The sequence below is a fragment of the Hyperoodon ampullatus genome, assembly GCF_949752795.1.
Source record: "Hyperoodon ampullatus genome assembly, chromosome: X".
Classification (NCBI taxonomy): Eukaryota; Metazoa; Chordata; class Mammalia; order Artiodactyla; family Ziphiidae; genus Hyperoodon; species Hyperoodon ampullatus.
In genome coordinates this window covers 43,747,626-43,770,115 of record NC_136913.1, presented here as the reverse complement: position 1 = coordinate 43,770,115, position 22,490 = coordinate 43,747,626, and the positions used below count along the sequence as shown (strand labels likewise).

At 45.4% G+C, this 22,490-nt stretch overlaps 2 pseudogenes across 2 annotated transcripts; both read left to right on the top strand.

Moving 5' to 3' along the window:
• Positions 1-3,379: 3,379 nt before the first annotated feature.
• On the top strand, positions 3,380-3,779 carry LOC307069502 (SUZ RNA-binding domain-containing-like; annotated as a pseudogene). The gene has a single exon. The product of its transcript is annotated as an SUZ RNA-binding domain-containing-like (transcript).
• Positions 3,780-19,235: 15,456 nt separating this feature from the next.
• On the top strand, positions 19,236-20,042 carry LOC307069940 (microtubule-associated protein RP/EB family member 1-like; annotated as a pseudogene). Its single transcript has one exon. The product of its transcript is annotated as a microtubule-associated protein RP/EB family member 1-like (transcript).
• Positions 20,043-22,490: the final 2,448 nt, after the last annotated feature.

The following is a 22,490-nucleotide window of genomic DNA, read 5'->3' as shown; positions in this document are numbered from 1 at the left end:
TTCCCGGAAATTCCTTCTCAAATGATATACTTTATAGTAGACGTATCTTGAAAAAACAAGAAGTAAAAGATACTGGCATGTAGAGTTCCATTTAGTCATCAACAATTGGTCCAATTCATCGTTATATGGTACAACCAAAATGTAACCTAGAGTGATGCCACTCAGGTGGCAGGCTTCCATTCAAACTTGTCAGGTTCCAAAAGCAGGGGCAGTCTTGGCAAACATATGGCTTCACCTTTTCAAGCATCTGGTATAATTGTGCTAAGAGACCATATCATTCTCTTGCTCTGAGCTTCTCTCAAGGCACCAATGTAATATTGTATTTCCCTCATTGCATAAACCATTTATTCATTCCTTTTCCCTCAGCTACTATTTCTCCTTTTCTCCATTCGTCACTGATTTTAACCCAAGCGTTTCCACTGCTGGAAGGGATATTAAGGTCAGCTGCTGTGCCGGTCCAGATTGCCAACAGCAGTACCAGTCTAGCAATACTCCCTCGTCTATTCCCATTCATACGGGTAGTGTTACATGGGTACAGAACTAGTGAGCTACTTTGACCAATAGGTAATAGAGCTGTATTAACTGTCAGATCCTGCTGTCTTCACCCAGGTATTCATGATGGTTTCTTGGACCCTTTGTGTCCTTTTCTGCTGAAAAAATAGGAATCTACAATGGTGAGTCACACCTCCTAATTTAGTCCAGTGCTCTGGACATTGATTTGTTGTAGCATGGTAGTAAGGGGTTACTTTTCTTTCTGGCTAAGAGATGTTTCTTTGCCCTTCTGTAAGGCCTCTTCTGTTTTTCCTTGGCTCCCCTAAACTGGGGATTGTGCATGGGAGTTTCCTCAACTCCCCAAACCCATGGATTTGGTGTGGATGTTTTGTTAGCTCCCCAGTCCCTAAAGATAGCATGTGGGGGTTCACATGGCTCTTCACCCCAGAAATTGCACATAGGGGTTCCCTTGGCTCTCTGCCCTGGAGACTGCATGAAGGGTTCCCTCAGCTCTCTAATCTCGGTTTAACTATTTTTAAATCCCATGGGTAATTCATTCTGCCAGGGGTCTTCCCTCCTCTTCTTCCCTGCTTACTACATACTTTACCATTACTGCACTTACTTAGTTGAATATCTTTATAAATAGCAAAATTTACCAAATTTTCCAAAGGCAATTTGGAACGTCAATGACCTCTTTGGGAAACTTGAGGCCTTCCCAAACTGGCTCATCCAGGACTTGCCCCTTCCCATCACTTCCACTCCTTCTTCCTCCTTTTACTACCTTTAGCTCTTCCCTGCAGCTCCCTTAAGTCCTTTGATCTGTCCCCCTTCAACATCCCTGCCCGACTTTTCTCTTCCCACTCCAGCCCCTCAGTTTGAGCTTTAGGCCTCCTGACTCTACTGGGGGACTCTCAGAGGAAACCTCCTGAGGCTGAAAAAGCTAACTGGAAATAGACTGGCTATTTTATCCACTCAGATGTCTCTGGAGACACCCAGATGGCCGCTGGGTATCTCTTTGGTCCCCCTCCCCATATTTATTCCACAGCCTCCATAAGATTACATATCAGGTCAAAGAAGATGGTGGGAAACTCTAAGCCCTCATATGGAACAGATAACCTCAACTTGTTCCATCAGTCAGAATAATCCTGATTAATAATATAAAGTGGGGCAAAGACAAGGACCAAAACTCTGTTATATAAACCAGGGAGTTTTGCATTTCTGTGTTTATGCATGACTCAACTAAAATTTTAGAATAAAAGCTATAAGATCTTTATTTGTATCTGTCTGTATGTTTATGTATGTATGTATGTTATGAATATGTGATGTTTTCCAACCTTCAGATGGCGTTACCAAATTGTTCAAGTATCCTGACAACTTTTGACATTTTGCCTTCCCCAAATCTAATCCCAATTGGTATCTTTTATACCCAAAATTGACTTCGGGGTTTCCCAGAGGGCCACTGGAAAATCACAAAGGATTTGTTCTTTCATCTTGTAAAAAGAGGTGCTAAAAATAATTAGGTTTATTTAATATTATATAAATGATTATATAATTTGCATGGGAAGTGTTGTCAAAAAATACTTAGACTTCCCTAGATTAAAGTTGTTTGGGTAAAATGTTATTCATATAAATATTTCAAAAATTATATAAAGTTCCTAGAGATTTGTCATTGCGCTCACTGTCCATGATATATTTCTATTTGTGTCCTCATGCTGCTTTACCTTATGTTAGGTAGCAATAGTACAATTTTATGAATCATAATTTCAATTATTTAAAAAATATTAACTTGGTCACAATTTTACTTTTCAAAATCCAGTATATTCTAGGCTAACTGGGGATTCCAATTCCAATTGGAAATTTACATCACTCACCTTTAGAGTTTTATTAATAGATAGATATTTAGGACCTTTTCTTCAGCTCCTAAATCTCATGGTTGTAAAATAAACATGTTCTAGATGCAAGAAGTAGGGGATATGGGGATATATATATACACATATAGCTGATTCACTTTGTTATACAGCAGAAACTAACACAACATTGTAAAGCAGTTATACCCCAATAAAGATATTAAATTAAAAAATCAGTTCCAAGAAGAAAAAAAAATTTTCTTACTATCATATGTATGTTTTCTCTCTGGCTTAAAACTTTCCCTTGTAAAAGGGCTGCTGCCACTATGGTTGCTAAACTTTTATCAAGACAGGTGTTCCACACATGGAGAATTCCACTGGCTCTTTCAAGAGACTGAGGGGCCCATTTCACCAGTAAAGTCATCCAAGAAATCCAATGAGTTCTTCCTATATCACAAAAATTACACTGTCTATTATTCCCCACTCATCTGGAATGGTAGAGCTAATGGACTATTAAAATGAAAGCTTGCTAAACTGATGGAAGAAGTCAATCTCCCATGGCCTAAGGGTTTTACCCTTATCCCTGATTGCCCTCTAGTCCTTTCCTGATGGGTTATACCAGCTGTCCCCATGTAAAATTACTGGCTAGCCCATAGCATTCTCTATTCGGTCTGGTCTCTTGAAGACTCTAACCTGGTCAATTCAGACATTCTAAAATATGGTAAGAAATTTATTCATTATTCCCAAACTTCTCTTCAACAGGTGGAAGCTGCTTTTCCTCCATTTCTCCTATGCAAACCACTATATAACCTAGAAACTGGAGACTTAGTTCTCTCAAGGCAACCAGAAAATTAATCTTGATCCCTATTAAAAGGGCCCTTGCATCATCCTCTTTACATCACTAACACTGCTGCCAAACCCCGGGGGGTCAAACCCTGGACTGGTGTTTCTCAACTGAAAAGATATTGAAATCTACTCTAAATGCAAGTCCATCCCAACTGCAGACTCTAAACTGAGGGTCTCCAAAAGCGGTGAGTAAGATGGAAGATGAGGAAGTCCCTGAGAGCTGGGAGGCGGCAGACAGTGGGGAAATCCAAATCTCCTCCAAAGTGCCCATTGTGATTCAGGACGATAGCCTTCCATGGGGCCTCTCCACAGATCTGCATCCTCAAGAGGCCCACCAGCATTGGTGTGGTCAGCAGCCCCAACTCCACCAGCAGGCCAGCCCTTCCCATCAAGTCCCTAGTGCAGCATGAGGCAGAGTACGCGGAGGCCTGGAAGTGGATCCTGGGCAGCGCCAGCCCAGAAGAGGAGCAAGAGAAACCCATCCTCGACAGGCCAGCCAGGATCTCCCAACCTGAAGACAGCAGGCAGCCCAACAATGTGATCAGACAGCTGTTGGGTCCTGATGGGTTACAAGGCTTCAAACAGCACAGATAAATGCGGGCAGGAAAGGATGCCACCGCCACTGCCTCCGTCACCACTTCTTGGGTCGTCCGCTGTGGGTCGCACTGCTGTGGCAGACAGCTGGACTTGAGCAGAGGGAACAACCTGACTTACTTGCAGTGTGATTCCCTTTGCTCCGCCCACTGTGACCTTGAACCCCATGCACTGTGACCTTCCTCCCCCCACTGTGATTGGCATGTCTAGAAGGGCTGTCCCAAGTCAATGGAAAGGGAAAGGGTGGGGTTAGAGGAGGGTTGGGGGGGACCCACCAAGGACTCAGAGAGTCAGACAGTGCCACTTGGCCACTTGGGGTAAAGCCAGTGCCAGCAATAACAGTTTATCATGCTCGTTAATTTGGGATTTTAAAACACAAATGAGAACTCGCATCCACCCACGCTCAAGTGCATGTTTTCATCACTTAAAAGCAAGTTCCATCTGAAAATATCCTTTTTGTTTCTTTGCTTCCTATTTTTGTTTGTTTATACAATATTTGATTTGCAAAAGTAAAAGTGCATGGGAGGGGTTTTAGCAGTTTAATGAATTTTTAATTGAGAAAGAGTAGTTTGGTAGTCTACTTAAAACTGTTTCTGGGCAATTCACTAGAAACATTAACCAATAGGATTTTGGTGAGCTTAACTTCTGTATTCCTACTGCAGCCCAGAAAAGGGGCAGGGCTCTGCAGCCCCCAGGAGAGATGAGCACCCCATGCCTATACCTCCCTCCCCCCAGCTAAGTCCCAGAGCATCTGGGCACTACCTGAAGACTGGGCTAGCTCTATAGGCTCAGAGAGCCTGGGGACGGTGCCAACCCCTCACCTCTAGTGTATTTTGGGAGATAGGGAAAGTGAACAGACTTCCCCTTCTAAAGCCTCTCAGGAGTGGTTCCCTACCAGCCAGGCTTACTACTTCTAGAAGTGGGCAGGGAGTGAGGCTGCACTTTGGGGCTTTAGGAGTAAGGGCTGCGAGGAACTTCTCTGGTGGTCCAGTGGTTAAGGCTCCGCACTTCCACTGCAGGGGGCGCGGGTTGGATCCCTGTTCGGGGAACTAAGATCCCACATGCCACGTGGTGCGGCCAAAAAGTAGGAAGAAAAAAAAAGAGTAAGGGCTGCGAGCCTTGCTCAGTATTTTGCTGTCAGCACAAGGAAAGCCAGGAGAGAATCTTGACTCCAGGACTCCGAGCCTTCTGCCGAGTGTGGTCAGAAGGTAGGTAGATCTTCCTGCTCCAGCAAGACTTAGAACTCTCAAGGGTCTGTAGAGTGCCATCCCTGTTGATGGCATCAGCTCCGTAACTCTATCCAGCACATTTCCCTTGTGAAATCACTACCTTGGGAGCAGACCATTCTCAATACATTTGGGAAGAGACAAGCTGTGCATTGCAAAGATTGGTAATGACAGACTGGTTCCCATAGGCCTAGGCTATCCTCCAGCCCGTCTTCCAGAGCAAGGGCCTGGAATGAAGGCAGTTTCCCCTCTGTCCTTGGAACCTGGAGATTTGCTTTGGTTCTTTGAGGTGGAAGAGACTTAGGGGGCCCTGCCTAGAGCAGCTGTGTGTGTACACTCTGGCCCCTCTCGGGCTTTCTGATCTCTTCCATCGCACTGCACCTTATATCCCTCAGCCAGCCAGATGGCCTCCTCGCTCAGGAGTGGTTGGTGTGACATTTGTGCAAGTCTTGGCCCACTACATCTTCCCCTAGGAGGAAAGTTCAGCTGTCAGTTGAGTCAGCAATTAGTCCACAGGCTTACAACTACACGAAGGCAGGAAATTGTCCATGAGCAGAGCTGGAACAAAGCTTCAGTCAGTAAGAACCTGCAGGATGTTGAATGGTGCCCACAGGCTGCTCTGAGGGGAAATGACCTCCAGGAGTGGGGACGGAAGAAGGTTGCTGCTGTCTTTACAGTTCCACTGCCAAGACCAAGTTTCTGTATTCTAAATGGATAGTGTCCATCCCTCATGTAATAGTGGTTTCTGGCCCAAGATGAAACTATCCTTTTCAGTTGGAGAAGGTACAGGCCAGGTGGGAAGGCCAGAAGTGCTGATTGCTCAACTGTCGGGACCACCTGTTCTTTCTCCCCTTCTCTAGTGAGAGCCAAGGGGAGGCTGGCTGATGGGTGTCTGTGGATCAAGGATGTAGTAGGGACTGATGCTCCCACCTCCCTCTGGCCAAAGATGGGGCTCTGCCTGCTGTGTGCCTGTCACCACCCACCAGCAGTCATATCCTGGCTTCCTAGATGGAGAGGTGGCAGGCAAAATTTTAAAAAGAAAGAAACAAAAACAGGAAACTATGGTGTTGGGGGGAGGTGGGAGGGGAGATGGGAAGACAGTTTGGATTTTGTGTGTGTGTTTGTGGGTGTTTTTGGTTTTTGTTATTGTTTTTATGCAGTTGTCTGTAACCTTCCTTAAGTGCTTTTTCTTTTTTTTAATTTTCACATTTTATTCAATACATATAACAATGCATATTAAAATATTTAACAATAAGGAGATTTTTAATTTTTTGCTTTTATAAATTGCTTTTCTTTTCTTTTAAAATTTTTTTTAAAAAAAGTAATCTGTAGGCTTTGGCTTGGAAAACACCAGGGGGGTGGGGGGCAGAAACATGAGGCTGCTGCCCCTTATCCGCCTTCACGGTACTGTCCCCTTCTCCCAGCTCCTCCCTGACTCTGTGAGCCAGCCCTCAGACCTTCCAGCTAACCGCTTCCCATGAGCCACTACTCTGATGTCAGCCTATAACCAAAGGAGCTGGGGGTCTGGACCTGGCGACCAACCCTTCGCCACCCACTCAGTCAGGGTGCTCCCCACCTGCAGGCAGGAGGGAACACACTATCTGCTACCATCAGCCCCTTCCAGAGCCCACTGCCCCACCCCTCCCTGTCTAGCCCAGCCATATGCAGCTCTGCCCCATCTGGGGATGCTCTGCTCAGAGATGGGCTGGCAGGGCCGCCCCAGCCTCCCTGGTAGGCAAAGACTCTGGAAACCTCTGGAGTCCTGTGTTCGGCCATGTGATCCCAGGGGTGCACATGGGCCCCTTGGGTATCTGAACAGAAGGGTATGGGAGGGAGGGCCGCACCCCTGCAGTCCTGCTCTGCTGGTCTAATGGGCAGCTGCCCACCCCACCCCACCCCGCATCGTGGGCTCCTGAGTTGGCAGATTAAGCATTTTATTTTTATTTTTATTTTTTTATTTTTTATTTTTTTTGCTGTACGCGGGCCTCTCACTGTTGTGGCCTCTCCTGTTGCGGAGCACAGGCTCCGGACGCACAGGCTCAGCGGCCATGGCTCACGGGCCCAGCCACTCCGCGGCATGCGGGATCCCCCCAGACCGGGGCACGAACCCGCGTCCCCTGCATTGGCAGGTGGACTCTCAATAAGCATTTTATAAATTGCATTTTAAATACATGTTTTAAACTTGAAAAAAAATAAACTGAGGATCTCTTGAGAGCCCCCAGAAGCAGATGTTGCCACAAGGTAGACTGCTTTCCTAAGAACTTCAGACCAGGTAAGTAGATGACATCATGAGGTGGTCAGCTTCCACCCAAGATGCCAAACAAGACCCTGTAGGATTCTCTTACATACTTTCTAATCTCACCATTTTTACTGTTCTTCTTGCAGTATCATCCTTTTTCTCTATCCCCTCCAGCATCATCTTTGCTATCCACATAACTCCCCCCATTACAACTGCAGCTTTCCATAATGAGCCTTCATTTGTATTATTTCCTCTTCCCCTTAACCCAAGCTGTTCTCCCCTTTAACAATTCTGCCATCCCTGCAAGGACCCCAGAATCTATAGCGTTCCTTCACTCAACTCATAGTACAGTCTCACAACCTTACTTTAGAATGCTGGTTATGTTCTCCCTCTTCTTCGGAAGCCTCCAGCTTCCCTTAAATTCCTATGCCATCTCATATTTAAGGGCATCCCTTGTGCTATTACTCAGGGTCCCTTTAGCTTTTCCCCCTAGACTTCAAAAGGAATCTCCTTCGACCTCAATACTCTTCAAAAAGGGCCATCTATGCTTAATCAGACTGCCTTCTTTTCTCACCTTAACTACTCTATTACCTCTGATTTAAGTTTTCCAGACACTAGATGAGGCAAGAGGTCTACAAAACATGTTACAACTACAAGCTTAGGCAGAAGCCAAGCCCCAGAAGGAGGCTGTGCTCTTCTTGTCTCATCAGGTTCTTAAGAAGCCTTAGAACAAGAGGCTAAGAGACTGGGAGTAAATCTAAAAAACTTGCTGCAACAAGTCAACTATGGGCAACCTGCATGCCTAGAGCTGCTGCAGTGTGGGCCACTTAGAAGTTCACCCAACCACCTGCATCTTCTATGCTCTGCTACAGAAAATAACCATGACTGTGGATCTTACCACTAACATCTAAAACCACTAACATCATTGCCAGAGAACTACAGGAACTCCAATGAATAGATCTTCGTAACTGTCTGGCATTGGACACCAGCCTGGCTTCTCAAGGGGGGCACTTTGTAATGATCAGAAGCCATTGCTGTGCATGTGTTCCCTGAAACCTCTCTGATGGATGTGCCATCACCAAAAACAGCCAGACATTCCAGAAAATTCTTCAGATTTCCATTGTCATCTTCACTCCACTATTTGAATACCCTTCAGGCCCAATGTCTAGGAATCTTCTCTACTTGCTCTCTCTGAACCTCAAATCTTGGTTTTACTCGCTTATTCAACCTTTAATAACTTATTTTATTTTATTCCTGAGTATTTCTCTTGTTAAGTGCTTAATCGCTAAGGCCTTCCAACAGCTGTCAGCCTAACAGCAAAATCAACAGATGATACAGTAGTCAGTTCTTCAGGAACAAGAGGAACGTGAAGGCCAGCACCCCCTTGAAAACTATTTGGACCTAACTCAGCTTCCCAATGATTCTTATTCCATCCCTAATAGTGCTCAAGGACAGATTTTGTCTGACTTAAACAACAAGGGGGGACCGACTAAGTGTTCACAATTACCTGTTGCTTGCCCTCTGCTTTGTCTTGACCAAACTTTAGTCAGGCTTCTCCCTTCCTACAGGTTCCTGAACTCTGCTTGCCCCCAAGCCTGAGCAAACACAAAAAAGTGAAATTTGCCTCCCTTCTCAGCTTCTCCTGAGAATTGACTGACAACAGCAGGATACTTTCCTGTCAGAACCCACTGGCCATTTCCCCTTGCTTGTCCAACTTCCCTCGAAAGATTCTGCTTGCCTCCTCCTTACCCTGTGAAAGAAAAGCCTTTTTCTGCTTGATTTTGAGACCCTTGTAGACCTTATGGTCATAGCATTCTCCCTATTGCAACCAGCCTTCCCCCATTACAATAGTCCCTTTTCCTCCCTTCCAATAATCCTTCTGAAAAATAGTTTCTCCTTACTAAGTCCTGATTTGTTTTTCTTTGACAACCAACATGCAACAAGACGTGTTAATAAGGGCCCAGGAATAGGTAATCTAGAGCTATGCTGTTATCTAACACCATGGCTGCTAAAGTATGGTGAGATTCAGCCAAGAGTTCCAGTCCTTGGGCAATTTATTTAATTTGTGTGGATAACTCCTAGGACATGACTGGCTGTGTTTCTTTTCATTGTTGTGTGGCATCCTGCACATACGCTGTTCCTACTGCCCATCCCCTCACCAATTAGTGATCCTAAAGTGATTAGTATCAGGGGAATATTTGGAAAGATTGTGACGTTGGAGAGTTGTGGCTAGTGTGGTTGGTGCAGGGTTCTGCTGCTGAGTAAAAATCTACTGCAATTTTGAGTCAAACCCAGTTTCCAGTGTTGGACAAGGGGAAGCTTATAATAGGGAAAGCCCTTTACCAGGGATTCCCTTACAGGCCCACCAAGGCTCCCATTGTTGCCTATATTCTGTGTTCCTGTGAAGGCAAGTTGTGTGGCTTAGTGCAATTCCAGGTGGTGTTAATAGGAGCTTATAATGTTATAGCCAAGTAAATGTGCATGTTATCTACCTCATACTCAGCACCTGAGTCAACTCAATTGGTTATGTGTTCAGCCCATGATTGGCCACATATTTGAAGTTAGTGTTGACCCACAGAATTAGAAGGCACCTGTGAGTCACAAGCCACATCTTAGAACCTGGCTTAGTCAGAATGGGTGTTGCTGGTAGCAGTAGAGATGGAAGGAGGAGGAGTGCTAGCCTCAGTGGTGGTGTCTGTGGTCATGTTAGTAGGACTGACCAACCTGAATGGCCAGCAGCGTGCTTCCCGTGGTCCCCATCCTGACCCATGTTGTGTGTCTCCCGCGTTGTGCATGTGGCATGTTGTTTCCAGACCTTGTCAACAGTAGGGTGTAGTTTGCCAGGGGAGGGTGATCCATCAATGGGTGTGTGGTCGACACTGGTGAAGGGAGGAACTTCTCAGGTGTGGAAGGGGCACAGCAACAGAATAGGGGTGAAAGTCAGAGGTCATCTGTGGGCAGCAGTAGGAGTTCTGATTGTCCCTTGGGTATCGTCCAAATGGTGTTACCCTGTCCAGGGGTAATTAGTTCCACCTCCTGAGTATCAGGAGCTGGTCCAAGATTGTTCTATGGTGATTTAGTGGAGCATGTGGGCAGCAGATGAGGACGCCTCTCTCTCCAGATAGTGGTGAGTGGTCTGCTCAGCTTACACTGGACGAGGAGCAGAAGCATGCTCAATGTGGTCCCAGAGTTGGTGGTCCACAGCAGGTCTCTGTTGGGATCAAGGGAGAAGTGGCTGCTAGGCTCCGGAGTTTCTATGAGGGAGAAGGGAAAAAGGTGGAAGTACCAGGTGGATGTTCATTTGCTGTGGGCAGCATGCAAGGCTCCCATGTCCATGAAAACTGGTAATTGGGTTGTGTCCAGTGTGGATGTGTCCACCAGGAGAGGTCACAGCATCTCTACAGGTGGTCGTTTCATTTGTTGTGAATTTTAATACAGTGCAGTCATGTCTTAGGTCTGCACTTTTGAACTTGATGGACCATTTTCCTCCAGATTCTCTCAGGAGCCCTTGTTTTAAAATACCATTATGCCTTTCTGTGACATCTGCTGCTGTAGGACAACGGAGTAGGTGAAAACTCACACAATGTGATTTTGTAATGCCCGCTGTTGTGTTGCTTTGCAGTGGGAGCCTTGATCTGTTTGTATAACTGGCAGCACTCCCAAGGGCTGTGAGGCTGCGGTGTTAACACTTCAGTAACATTAACAGAGGTTGGGGCCCCACGAGAGCCATCAGTGGAAGGCCTGTGTGGGCACCCACCACTATTAACCATGTGTTAACATATATGTTCCTGCCGCTGCAGGGGGAGGCCCAATGAAATCAATTTGCCATCTCTGATGTGGCCCTCCTCCTCTGTAAATTGTCCCTCCAGTGAGGTAGGCCCAATGTCTAGACTTCTGGCTTCTGGTACAGCCACTAATGTTTTGTCTCTCTGCTGAGCCGACTCCTCTACTAACAATCCATTTTCATAACCCTGTGATGCCCCAAAGCTCTGACCTCTCATGTGCTCCCTGATAGAAGGGGAGGGTGGCTCCTCCAAAAGGTCTGGAGATCTCCCCCTCCTTCCAGAGCCCTAGCTGCTTTGGTGGTTCAGTTAGCTCATCAGGCTTTGAGTCATAGAGCACTTCCTCTGTGTCTTATTTGGTATGAGCCGAGGTATGGTGCACCCAGATGGGCAGAGTGGGAACCAGTGTGGCAATTGGCCCCATACCTATTTAGCCCAAATGTCTTGGCTTGTATTTTCCAGCCCTGATTTTGCCAAAGTCCTGACCAAGTAGTTAGCTCATGAACACCAACCAGGAGTCAGTAAAATATGAACCTTGGGAAAATGTTTGTCAAAGGCATACTCTATTGCTAGGACTATTATATGCGGCTCAGCCCATTGGGCACTTTGGTCTGTGCCCCGTATGGATTTGGGGGTGATAGGCTGTGGCTCTCTATTGTCTGGTCCCTTACACCTTGTGCTCAGTCCATCGGTAGGAAGACCGTTGCTTTGCTTGTTTTGAGCGTGCTGACCATCCTCCCTCCGGTCCCCATTGAGCAAGGGGTAGAGGCATTTCTGGGGTTTGGGCGAATTAGCTTCAGTGGCAGGTATGTGGTTACTTCCTCATGGAGTTTGTGACAATCCAGTAGGGCTGGGTTTAGCTCAACCCTGTAGATAGCATTTCCACTTTAATAACAGGGCCTCTGATGCCAATCTGATTTTATGGGGAGTTTTTCTTCCATTACGTAGGGCATACGAGGAATCTCGGTCTGTGGGATAACTGGCTCTGCCCCAGCAAGGGCCTCAGTTTCCATAAGTGCCCTGTATGCTGCTAGAAATTGCCTCTCCAGTGGCAAATACGTCTGGGCTGAGGCTAGGAGCCCCTTACAGCAAAAGCCCAGGGAGAGGTTTGTCTGTCCATTTGGTCCAAAAGCCCCAGGAAGCAAATTTTGGGGTGGGAGCAGAAACTTCTAAATGTAAGTCCTATCCTTGGGGCACTAGTGGGAGAGCTGAAGTGATAGCCTCCTTTATTTTATCTAGTGCCTGTTGTAGCTCAGGTCCTCACTCAAAATGGAAGACTTACAGGTGACTTAATATGTAGATAGGGTCTAGCAAATAGTAGACGTGAGGAACGTGTTGCCACCAGAATCCAAACTTTTCTACCAAATCTTGGGCCTCCTTGCTGATGTGGGAGGTTGGAACACTAGGAGCTTTTATTTTATTGGATTGGGAAGAGTTTGCCCTTCTCAGTTCTGAATGTAACCCCCTAATTTAACAGAGTGGTAGAGGCCTTATACCTTATGGAGGGAGGCAGTTTCCCATCCCCTTTCAGTGAGGTGTTCACTCAGGGTTGTGACTGCCTGGCCCTCAGTGCCTTGTCATATCCTGTACTATGGCGTGTTTACCGCCCACACCAATAACAAAATGGTAACTGGTTCCCATTGGTTGGTGCCCACCAATAGAGTAAAAGCCTTGGGCTTGTTCCATGAAGTTAGCTGTTGACTGAGCCGGTCCAGTAATGGGAACAGGGATAGTCTCCAAGGGAACAACCAGGAAAGAAACATCTTTGAGCAAATCTGGGCCAATTTTAATAGTTAAGTGGGTAATTTTCCTTTTAATTAATTGTCCTCTAAAGTCAGTCACCTCCTTTGGGGGGAGGGGGAGTTCCCTTTAAAGCATGAATGCTCCCTGGGATTAGGAAGGTTTGAGCACCTGTGTCCAACAGAGCCAGCCAGTGTGTTTGTGTTCTGGAGCCCAAACTACAGTTAGTGTGATACAAGGGCGATTCTCTTCCAGGCGGGGCCCTACTTCTGTGACTGCTGGATCCCTCTGTGCGGGCTGTCCTGGCCACTGGTGGAGACCAGAGGCAAGTACTAAAGATGAGGCTGCCTCTGAAAGGGAAGCCTGCCGCAGCTCGTAATCTAACCCTAGTAAGTAGTACTATTGCTGCACTGATTTATCAGAGAACCTCCAATTTGGGACTCTCTTGTCCCTTAACCTGTGATGGTTAAGTTTATGTGTCAACTTGACTGGGTCACAAGTGCCAAGACATTTGGTCAAACATTATTCTGGGCATGTCTGTAAGGTTCTGGATGAGATTAACATTTGAATTGGTGGGCTGAGTAAATCAGATCACCCTCCCCGGTGTTGGCGGGTCTCATCCAATTAGCTGAAGGTCTGAATAGAACAAAAAGGTGACCCTCCCATAAGTAAGAGGGAATTTCTTCCTGCCTGACTCCCTTGAGCTGGTACTTTTTTTCCTGCTTTGGGAATCAAATTGAAACATTGGCTCCTCCTAGACCTCAAGCCAGCAAATCTTTGGACTGGAACTATACCATGGTCTCTCCTAGGGCTCCAGCTTGAGGACTGTAGATCTTGGGACTTGCCAGGATAACCCTGCGAGCCAATTCCTTATGAAAAAACCCCTCTTTTTTGTATATACATCCTATTGGTTCTGCTTCGCTGCAAAATTCTGACTAATATATAACTTGTCTTGTTTTCTCAGAGTTCACGCTTAAGCAGAGGCCAAGCTGTAAGTTTGTTTGACTTAGGAGGGGGGAGGCTTCACTCTCGATAGTAATTTTGATTTAGGCCAGGTGGCTTAAACACTTGGATCTGAGTTTGTCTTTCAGGGGTTTCTATTAAATCCAAGGGCAGCTGTGACTTTTGAACTGTTTTCGTGTTAACCATCATTGCCCGTAAAGAGGACTTAGCTTTGTCAGGAGCCTCTCTGAGAAACAACACTGTGGACTCAGGACTCTATTCACCCTCCTCCCACTTGCCCAGTCATCCTGCTGCACACCATCTGTTACCTGATAAGCCCACTCCAGCATCCCTAGCTGATGGAGGAGATCTTTGGCCTCAGCTGGTGTTTTCCATTGACAGTCTGCCCAGGTGATTATGAGGCCTCATGGGGGGTGGGTGGCCCTCCAAGCCATTAAAAAATCCATATCAACAAGGTATATGTGAACTAGGGTCCAAAGCTGCCTCTGGGGGTCCTTCCTCCCTTCCTCACTAATTGTGCAAGATCCCTTACCAGGGGCCCATTTTTCCATCCCATTCTGTGGCTGCCAATTGTTTAATTCCAGACCCTGTTAGGTGGAATTCTCGCTCTCTGCCTGATACATTCTATACAGCCAGGCAGCCCCTTTTTCATTTGGTTCCCGGACTCTGTCCTTATGGAGGACTGGGCCTCAGGGAGAAGGGGGATGTGTCGCTTCCCCCAAGTGAGAACCTGCCCTTTTTTTGGACCTTCCCCTCTTGTGGCTTCTGTCTGTTACTTTGTGGGTGGTCCTGGGTGGAGGGTAGATTCTCCTCACCATGACCATGCTGGCATCGTGCTGCCTGGGCCTCTAGAAGGCACCAGTCCTCTTCTCCAGGGCCCTCCCCTCCATCTGGTCTTCCAACGAGTGTAAGCTCCTACCTCCTCACCAGGCTGTGGCCTGGTGAGAAGCCACCAAGAGGAAGTTCTGGCTTGCCTCTCTCATTCAACAGGATGGCCCCCTGTTTAGGAGTCCTGGGAGAGGCAGGGAGATAACTTCCTTGTCTTTGTCACTTTAAGTAATGCTTTAGCCACCTCAGCCCAAGAGTTGGGGTCAAGATAGCCCTCCAGGGAAGGGCTAGAATGATGCCACCCGTAACAGCAGATCCAAGTGCAACAGCGTCAGAGTCAGGCTAGCTGTTTGCAAAGGTGCCTCCCCCAACTGCACTTAGGGGACTAACCTTGGCCTGATGCCTCTGCCTTATAGGCTTGTTTAGCTGCCACAGTGGTCCCCAGTGGCAAGGCTGTCCTCTCGTCACAGAGTAACCCTGAATCGCTGGCCATTGTCAGGGAGCTCCTTCCATTATAGCCCATTATGGGGTCAGGGGTATCCACCCCTCAGTTCAGAGGTGTGCACCCCTCCCCCTTTTCTGTTCAGGCCCACAGGTCTTACAGTGTCCACCACCTGCCTAATGGATACCCAGGTGGGCAGGCTGACTTCCTACCGCATGCAGCTGGCCCCCTGCAAAATTAGTTCCAGTGGCATGTGTTCACTCAAATACTGATGCTATCACTTGGCCAGGCTATTGAAGCACAGGAGGATACCCCCCAAAATATAGAGTGTAATACAGTACAGAGCAGTGCCACACCAAACCGAAGCAGTGGCATTCCAAATTTTGAATCCCACCCATTTGAGGCCATTCAGGATTTTTGCTAATTGATTTTCCTGCTGACTGGGTGGCCTCCATATCTATTTCCTAATTATCTCCAGAAGTTCTCCCCTAATTGCCACTTACGGGGTTTGAGGTATTTGGGGATTATCAAGAAAAAAATATGACCACGAGGTGGCAGGAGCACACACGAGTGTTACTGGGCTTGCAGGCTGGGGAAGTGCCTCGCAGCAGGAGCCTGTAGGAGGAGGAGGGCAAAGGAAGTGCTGGGGGCTAAGGGGTTAAGAGAGGGAGCTTTTGTGTCAGCTGATGTCACTCAGCAGCAAAGTGGGGAGTCTCTGGGTCAGAGAGCCCTGCAGGGCAGCAGCAACATGGGTCTTTTACAGCCCGGGCTTACCTTATCTATTGCCAGCAGATGTAAGGTGAGGTTTCGTTGGGTATGCAAAGCAGGTAGGCTCTAAATGGTGAAAAATCTACTTGTTTGGGCTATTTATAAAATAATTGGATGTGTACACATTTAAGTTGGCATCAGCAGGTTTTGAGCTATTGGGCCTCAGCCTGCAGTGAAGAAATAAACAACCAAAGGACCAATACAGAAAGGCCATCTTTGACCTATCTATATAACAGGTGAAGGCACAACCCATCCCATTAGATCCTTAGGAATTCTGGTGGGATCTTAGTTCCCCGACCAGGGATAGAAACTGTGCTCCCTGCAGTGGAAGCACAGAGCCCTAACCACTGGACTGCCAGGGAATTCCCAGAATTCTGGCATCAAGGTTTAAAGGTAGAGTTACAGTTTCTCATTTAGGGATCATCCCTGCTCTGGCACCTGCAGTTGTAGCCCTGGTCCCAGGACCACTGCATCAGGTCGGAAAGAAGAGTGTTGAGGTGTTGCACGGAAAGAATTGTGTAGTAATAACAGCATCTTCCTGGCCCTCTCTGCCTCGGACCTCACAGAAAAATGGAGGAATCTATCTAGCAGGGACTCTCCCTTGGCCTGTATCATGTTAAATGTGAGCATACATTCATGGAGGGGTGTAAGCCGGTTCTTCATGCCTTTATCTCCCCCACTTTAGGCATCTACCTGTTCCAATTCTCTATCAAACGAATACTCTGAGCTATATATGCAACATTAGGTATTCATTTAAGGCACTATCTCTTTGCTCATTTTTGGACACTATGAGCTGTAAAGTGTGTTCTATGGTTTGAAATAATGTAACTCAGTGGTTCCAATTGCTACGGTAGCTTCTATTCCAGTCCTTTTTCTTTTTTTAATGCATTTTTATTGGAGTATAATTGCTTTACAATGGTGTGTTAGTTTCTGCTTTATAACAAAATGAATCAGCTATACATATACATACGTTCCCATATCTCTTCCCTCTTGCGTCTCCCTCCCTCCCACCCTCCCTATCCCACCCCTCTAGGTGGTCACAGAGCACCGAGCTGATCTCCCTGTGCTATGTGGCTGCTTCCCCCTAGCTATCTATTTTACGTTTGGTAGTGTATATATGTCCATGCCAGTCTCTCACTTCATCCCAGCTTACCCTTCCTTCTCTCCATGTCCTCAAGTCCATTCTCTACGTCTGTGTCTTTATTCCTGGCCTGCCCCTAGGTTCTTCAGAACCTTTTTTTTTTTAGATTCCATATATATATGTTAGCATGTGGTATTTGTTTTTCTCTTTTTTTTATTCCAGCTATTAGATTTTTTTACATCTTTATTGGAGTATAATTGCTTTACAATGGTGTGTTAGTTTCTGCTTTATAACAAAGTGAATCAGTTATACATATACATATGTTCCCATATCTCTTCCCTCTTGCGTCTCCCTCCCTCCCACCCTCCCTATCCCACCCCTCTAGGTGGTCACAGAGCACCGAGCTGATCTCCCTGTGCTATGCGGCTGCTTCCCACTAGCCATCTGTTTTGCATTTGGTAGTGTATGTATGTTCATGCCACTCTCTCACTTTGTCACAGCTTACCCTCCCCCCTCCCCATATCCTCAAGTCCATTCTCTAGTAGGTCTGTGTCTTTATTCCTGTCTTGCCCCTAGGTTCTTCATGACCATTTTTTTTCCTTAGGTTCCATATATATGTGTTAGCATATGGTATTTGTTTTTCCCTTTCTGACTTACTTCACTCTGTATGACAGAATCTAGGTCCATCCACCTCCCTACAAATAACTCAATTTCATTTCTTTTTATGGCTGAGTAATATTCCATTGTGTGTATGTGCCACATCTTCTTTATCCATTCATCTGTTGATGGACACTTAAGGTTGCTTCCATGTCCTGGCTATTGTAAATAGAGCTGCAGTGAACATTGTGGTACATGACTCTTTTTGAATTATGGTTTTCTCAGGGTATATGCCCAGTAGTGGGATTGCTGGGTCATATGGTAGTTCTATTTTTAGATTTTTAAGGAACCTCCATACTGTTCTCCATAGTGGCTGTATCAATTTACATTCCCACCAACAGTGCAAGAGGGTTCCCTTTTCTCCACACCCTCTCCAGCATGTATTGTTTGTAGATTTTTTGATGATGAGGCCAGTATTAATTGAACATGGTTAATGGGAACTTACTCATGCGCGTTGTTAATTTGAAACCGTATAGAATACCCGGTGGACGAAAAGGCATAGACCAGGTTCTAATGAGGTATGAAGTTTTCTGCCTCACTCCCTTAAGGTAGAGCTGCAGGCTATAAAACTTCTTATCTGCAGCATGGCTATAGGTTTCTCAGTAACAGAGCGTCCTATCCTTCCTGTTGCAGTCATCAGTCCCCTTTGTTTTGGTGCTTCCCTGCCCAGGGTCTTAGGGAGCTGTAATCTTTGGTTGATCCTTTTGTTTGCTGTCTAAGTAAGTAATAAACAGTCTGAATCTAGAAGGGGCTCATTGTTTATTTACAGCTGAATATGTCAGGCCTTGGCCTGGCCTTGCCTTGTGCTTGACAAGAGGATAGAGAGAATGGGGACAGAAGTAATATTTGTAGAAATATTGAGTATTTTCCAACGTTAATGGAAGTCATTAGCCCACAGTTTCAGGAAGCACACCAAACCCTAAGTACTAAACACAAATAAAACTACATCTAAACACATCATACTCAAATTGATGAACCCCAAAGTTATAAAGAAAACCTTAGAAGCTGTCCTTAGAAAAAAGGACAAAGGAAAAACAATAAGATGAATGGCTGTTTTTTTCAAGAGAAATTCTTGTAACCAGAAGAAAATGGAATGATATCATTGAAGTACTGAAAGGAAACAAAACTCTGCCAACTGAGAATTCTATACCCAATTCTATACCAGTAGTCCAAAAAGGCAAGTGAAATAAATACAAATATTTATTACAAAGCTTACTACAAAGCTAAGAGAATTCATCACCAGTAGACCTATACTACTAGAAATACTAAATATTAAAGTTATTTAATCTGATCCCAAATGGAAGCAAGAAACATAGAAAGGAGCGAAGAAGCACAGAAAGGCTGAACATAAAAAAATGAAAAAAATATATGCAATGCAAACACTAATAGAAAGCTGTTGTAGCTATAATAATAGCAAAGAAAGTAGGCTGTAAGGTAGAAGTAATGCTAAAGATAAAGAGGGAAATTTCATAATGATAAAAGGGTCAATTCAAGAGAAGGTAGAACAATTCTACAATTTTAATCTACCTGCATTATTAGTTTTTGTTGCTGCTGTAACGAATTACCACAAACTTAGCTGCTTTCATCGGCGCGTAACGGGGGGGGGGTGCGTGTGAGGTCATCGCGGGGGCGGGCGGGCGGGGTCAGGCGGTTTGAACAAGACGAAGATGAACCGGAGCCAGGTACAGGCAGTAGACGCGGTCCAGCCGCGGTCCAGCCGAGAGCTGAAGATGGCAGTGAATGTGTACTCAACGTCGGTCACCAGTGATAACCTCAGTCGACATGACATGCTGGCCTGGATCAATGAGTCTCTGCAGTTGAATCTGACAAAGATTGAACAGTTGTGCTCAGGGGCTGCCTATTGTCAGTTTATGGACATGCTGTTCCCTGGCTCCATTGCCTTGAAGAAAGTGAAATTCCAAGCTAAGCTAGAACACGAATACATCCAGAACTTCAAAATACTACAAGCAGGTTTTTAAGAGGATGGGTGTTGACAAAATAATTCCTGTGGACAAATTAGTAAAAGGAAAGTTTCAGGACAATTTTGAATTCGTTCAGTGGTTCAAGAAGTTTTTTGATGCAAACTATGTGGGAAAGACTACGACCCTGTAGCTGCCAGACAAGGTCAAGAAACTGCGGTGGCCCCCTCCCTTGTTGCTCCAGCTCTGAACAAACCGAAGAAACCTCTCAGCTCTAGCAGTGCAGCTCCACAGAGGCCCATTGCAACACACAGAACTACTGCAACCCCTAAGGCTGGCCCAGGAGTGTTGCGGAAGAATCCTGGTGTGGGGAACGGGGATGACGAAGCAGCCGAATTGATGCAGCAGGTCAACGTATTGAAACTTACCATCGAAGACTTGGAGAAAGAGAGAGGTTTCTACTTTGGAAAGCTAAGGAACATTGAATTGATTTGCCAGGAGAACGAGGGGGAAAACAACCCTGTATTGCAGAAGACTGTGGACATTCTCTATGCCACAGATGAAGGCTTTGTGATACCTGATGAAGGGGGCCCGCAGGAGGAACAAGAAGAGTATTAACAGCCTGGACCAGCTGAGCATCATCCGAATTCTTCACTCCAAATCATGTGCTTAACTGTAAAATATTCCCTTTTATTATTCTTAGAGGACTCACTGGTTTCTTTTCATAAGCAAAAAGTACCTCTTCTTAAAGTGCACTTTGCAGAAGTTTCACTCCTTTTCCAATAGGTTTGAGTTAGGAGCTTTTACCTTGTAGCAGAGCAGTATTAACATCTAGTTGGCTCACCCAGGGAACAAAGAGGCTGACCATGGGGCTCACTGTGTGGATGTTGGTAGCACTGATGGCTGGAGAAGGGGGAGACCTCAGTAGAAAAGTGTAAAGACTGGTTTGAATTTTAAGCTAACGTGAAATCTTGACAGAGAACGTTTTAATAAATAAATGCCTTAGGAGTATTTAAAAGATGCTTCCATATTTCAAAATGTAAAATGTAACATGACAGGAGCTTCTGTATGTTTGACATTATGTCTGGGAAAGAAGGGCCAGAACCTGCAACCTTTGGGACCTGTTGTTCCCAGCCCTCACGGGGCTGCCTGATCCTCATAGGCCCAGACCTTGGCCCAAACGGAAAGTTTGAAAAGTTGCTTTGTTAAAGCCATTTAGTGTCCTTGACCAGTTGCATCCCTGATAAGAAGCAAGAGGCATTGTTGCCTGGATGAATAGAGGGTGTGTTTCAGCCCTGAGACGTGTTGAGTCAAAGAGCTTGATTTTCATAGAACATTTCTCTGGTGATTTTTCCAGGTATCTGTGATATTTCTATGTACTGTGTTTTGTTGTTTTTGTTGTTTTGAAATGAGGTGTGTCCAGTTTTTAAATCTAACAACTACTTTTGGGGACTTGCCCGCATCTCTGGGATTTGAATGGGGGTTGTGTCCCGTTTTACTGTCTTTTAAGTTTACATTTAACATGTTGCTCTTCTCTGTTCCCCTTGCCCACTGGGGACTCCTCTTTGGCTCCTTAAAGTTTGCTGCTTAGAGTGGAAGTTCAGCAGGCAGGTGATCATGCTGCAAGTTCTTTCTGGACCTCTGGCAAAGGGAGTGATCAGTGAAGGAAGGCCACTGCTACCTTGAAATCTGCAAGGCTGGGTGTTTTCGGTACCTGCTGTCCACAGCCCTCCACTGTTATCGGAATACTTTGCCAGTGCACTAATCTCTTTGGAGATAAAAATGTTAGCGTGTTACTAAATGTTAATTTTCTTTTGCAGAAAATACAGTACCATGTCTGAGTTAATTATTATTTTTTTTTTTATTTTTTTTTATTTTTTTTTATTTTTATTTTTTGCTTTATCACAAATTTAATCAGTTATATGTATACATATGTTCCCATATCCCCTCCCTTTTGCGTCTCCCTCCCACCCTCCCTATCCCACCCCTCCAGGCGGTCACAAAGCACCGAGCTGATCTCCCTGTGCTATGCGGCTGCTTCCCACTAGCTATCTACCTTACGTTTGGTAGTGTATATATGTCCATGCCGCTCTTTCACTTTGTCACAGCTTACCCTTCCCCCTCCCCATATCCTCAAGTCCATTCTCTAGTAGGTCTGTGTCTTTATTCCTGTCTTACCCCTATGTTCTTCATGACCTTTTTTTTTTCTTAAATTCCATATATATGTGTCAGCATACAGTATTTGTCTTTCTCTTTCTGACTTACTTCACTCTGTATGACAGACTCTAGGTCCATCCACCTCATTACAAATAGTTCAATTTCATTTCTTTTTATGGCTGAGTAATATTCCATTGTATGTATGTGCCACATCTTCTTTACCCATTCATCCAATGATGGACACTTAGGTTGTCACCTCCTAGAGAAATGGAAATAAAGACAAAAATAAACACATGGGACCTAATGAAACTTAAAAGCTTTTGCACAGCAAAGGAAACCATAAACAAGACCAAAAGACAACCCTCAGAATGGGAGAAAATATTTGCAAATGAAGCAACTGACAAAGGATTAATCTCCAAAATTTATAAGCAGCTCATGCAGCTCAATAACAAAAAAACAAACAACCCAATCCAAAAATGGGCAGAAGACCTAAATAGACATTTCTCCACAGAAGATATACAGACTGCCAACAAACACATGAAAGGATGCTCAACATCTTTACTAATTAGAGAAATGCAAATCAAAACTACAATGAGATATCATCTCACACCAGTCAGAATGGCCATCATCAAAAAATCTAGAAACAATAAATGCTGGAGAGGGTGTGGAAAAAAGGGAACACTCTTGCACTGCTGGTGGGAATGTGAATTGGTACAGCCACTATGGAGAACGGTATGGAGGTTCCTTAAAAAACTACAAATAGAACTACCATATGACCCTGCAATCCCACTACTGGGCATATACCCTGAGAAAACCATAATTCAAAAAGAGACATGTACCAAAATGTTCATAGCAGCCCTATTTACAATAGCCCGGAGATGGAAACAACCTGAGTTAATTATTAATATT